Source organism: Theobroma umbraticum, unplaced genomic scaffold (assembly GCF_002168275.2).
Source record: "Theobroma umbraticum cultivar Fairchild unplaced genomic scaffold, ASM216827v3 scaffold_44.0, whole genome shotgun sequence".
NCBI classification, from domain to species: domain Eukaryota; kingdom Viridiplantae; phylum Streptophyta; class Magnoliopsida; order Malvales; family Malvaceae; genus Theobroma; species Theobroma umbraticum.
Window position 1 is genome coordinate 13,392,513 of NW_018397255.1, and position 3,132 is coordinate 13,395,644.

At 33.1% G+C, this 3,132-nt stretch overlaps 1 non-coding gene across 1 annotated transcript; it reads left to right on the forward strand.

Annotated features, from left to right (window-relative positions):
- The first annotated feature begins 971 nt into the window (after positions 1-971).
- LOC149527671 (small nucleolar RNA R71) lies at positions 972-1,078 on the forward strand. Its single transcript, XR_016350810.1, has one exon. It is a non-coding gene; the product is annotated as a small nucleolar RNA R71 (small nucleolar RNA).
- Positions 1,079-3,132: the final 2,054 nt, after the last annotated feature.

A 3,132-nucleotide genomic window follows, 5' to 3' on the forward strand; every position in this document is an offset into this window, starting at 1 on the left:
TGTTTATGAAGGTGTTGAAGAAAGGGTGGTGGTGGTAAAGTGGTCTTTGCTTTTTTTTCTTGAATTTGCTTGTCAACTGTTTCAATCACTGTTTTATTCTCAATAGGCTTATCTTGAATTTGCTTGTTAGTTGTCTCAATCACCGTTTCATTTTCAACAGACTTATCTTGAAGATTGTCTTGTCTAGCACTATTGTCAACTTCTTTTCCATTTTTTAGGGTGATTACCATGACTTGCTCTTTACCTTCTCTTCTTGGATTAACATCTATATTGTTAAGTAGTGTTACGTGAGTTTAGTTGTTTAATAAATTGGCAAGGTGACCAACTTGAGTCTCAAGGTTTAGAAGTGAGGCTGCTTGACTTTGAATGAGAGCTATTTGACTTTGTATGATGTTATCATTCTATGTCATGTATTGCCTAAACAAATCTTTAATAACTGGCTTCTTCTTTAAGAGAAGTGCTCTGGCTTGCTGTTGGGATCATAGAGGTGCGTTTAGGCTTAAAGTTGATAACTCCCTTGATTGTTAGCTCAAGAGAAATTGGGATGATTCCTCTACCCTAGCTTGAAATTGTTGGAGTAAAGGTTATTTTGCCATCTATTTCCCACAAATTGCACTATTTCTGTTGAGCTTGGACACTAATGACTAACATGATTATCTCCGCAATACTCACAAGCTATAAAAGGACTTTGCACAGATTTAATACTTAAAGATTCGAGAGTTTTAGTTGGAGTTGTTGCTTGAGTGGATAACGCTAGCATGGCATCTACATCATGAATTCTCATTACTCTCCTATTCATTGATTGCTCCACTGGCCATTAGTGGTTGTTTGTAGACATCTTTTCCAATAAAGTGTATGCCTTATCTATTGATTTAGCCATTAAAGTTCCTCCATTGTAAAAATTTCCACTAGTGGTTCAGATTTGCCCATTCAAACCATTGTAAAAAGTTTGCACCTGAAGCCATTTTGGAAGACCATGATGAGGACAATGACAAAGTAATTCGTTGTATCTTTACCAAGCTTCGTACAACGATTAAGAATCTTGCTACATGAATGATGTGATATCATTCCTCATTTTCGCTGTCTTATCCAAAAGAAGAACTTAGCAAGGAACTTCTGAGCAAGATCATCTCATGTTGTTATTGAGCCAATAGGGAACGCATTTAGCCATGCTTTAGCTTTATCCCTCAATGAAAAAAGAAAAAGCCTCAAACGAATTGCATCATCTGTGACACCATTATGTTTGAAAGTGTCATAAATCTCCAAAAAATTTGATATTTGGCCTTTTGGATCACCATTTGGAAGGCCCTTAAACTAGATTGAGGTTTGAATCATAGTGATGATAACCGACTTGATCTCAAAATTATTTGCTTGAATAACTGGCCTTTAATTGCTCGATGGAATTCCTTGTACTAAAGGAACAACATAATCCTTAACGACTCCCAACTATTACCTTTTTTTGGATTTGCCATTCACCATGTTGATCGGCCATTGTATTTATAGGAGCAACACCTTCTTGATTCTTTTGTCGAAGTTTACAAAATGTTCTCTTAATTTCTAGATCGCGTGAGATAATCTCCAAGTTATTTGCTTTTCTCATATAATGATTGAACACACATGCAAAACAAAGAAATAAAACTTAAATTAAGACTTATTTGTAAAATTTTAATATTAGCAAATAGTAAAGAAAATAAAATCTTAGCAATGATGCCAAAAACTTGTTGTCAATTTTGCACATGTAAATATACGTATTGAGTAAGTAATATAGACAATAAGTCTAAATTATCATTCCCACAAGAATTTGTTTCTAAAGTTTCACTAAATACTAAAATTATATAACAAATTAATCTTATTTAAGCTAATTAACAATTGAAAAGCTAATCAAAGACAAAATAAAAAAAAATAATAAATTAACCAACAAAAACTAAATATGTTGAGAAAAGCAATAAATTAAAGACCGAGGATCAAAAGTTCATTCAACATTTCATCTGATAACAGCTTTTCTTGTTATTTATCTTTCCTAGGTGATTTTACTAACTTAGAATCCAAAACTATGAACAAGTCTCCATCGAGATGCTTGTACAAATACCTAACTTAATCAGTTCACTATATGTTTATGAGAATCAATTAAATTAAATTCATCAAGTAAGTGTCCTAACTTGGCTATGTATGGTAATTGATGTATATCTACCCTAGTTGTGAATCAGATAACGTAAGTGACGTCAATATATATTATTCAAATCTTAATTCAACCTAAAATCTCTTTGTAGAGTTTCAATTAGATTCACAAATCAATTAATTATTGATTGGGTAATTAAAGGCATTAAGATAAGATTTAAATAAGTACAACAATACCCATTCATGATAAATAATAGAAAAACTAGTATTCAAATTACGTGTTAAAATCCACCATAATCCTAGATAAGCAAATCAATTCATAATATCTAAATAAAATACCATCCAAAGAAATTTAGCTTTGAATTCAAAACAAGAAAATAAGAATAACACAAAAGGAACAAAATAAACTAATGTTGAAGCTTGGTTGATTGTGAATCTTTCTTAATTGCTATTGACTTCTTACTTGATCCTAAGCTCTAATTCTCCATAAAAGTTGTTGCTGTCTCTCCTCTGAATGCTCTCAAGAAGTCCCTTAAATATGTGCAAGATGCCTTACTTTCCAATTTCCCATCAGAATTTTTTAATTTTGGAAACCAAGCGATGTGACTAGCTTGTGTAACATCACAGTGCTCTTTTTTTGGTGTTACAGCACCATGCTCATGGCTTTTAGTATGATGCACCCATCTAGCTCAGTGCCACAGCCTTGATTAACTCGGTGCTGCTACCTTAATCACCATGCTACCTTGTCTGTAGTCTGCATCTATCTATCATCTTCAGACGTGATTTTCACCTTGATCTGGTCTGAACTAGGTGAAGGGGTAAACATGAAAGTTGTAGCCCATTCTCTTAGCTTTCCAATGAATCAAAAATAACGTAATTGGACCTCTAAAGCTCAAGCTGTCTTTAAATTATTATAGCATATGCTAGTGATACCTTCACCACCTTTGTGCTATCATAACTCAATTTCATCTTGCTTATCACATATCCTACACATAACCATGAAAGAAATTGACA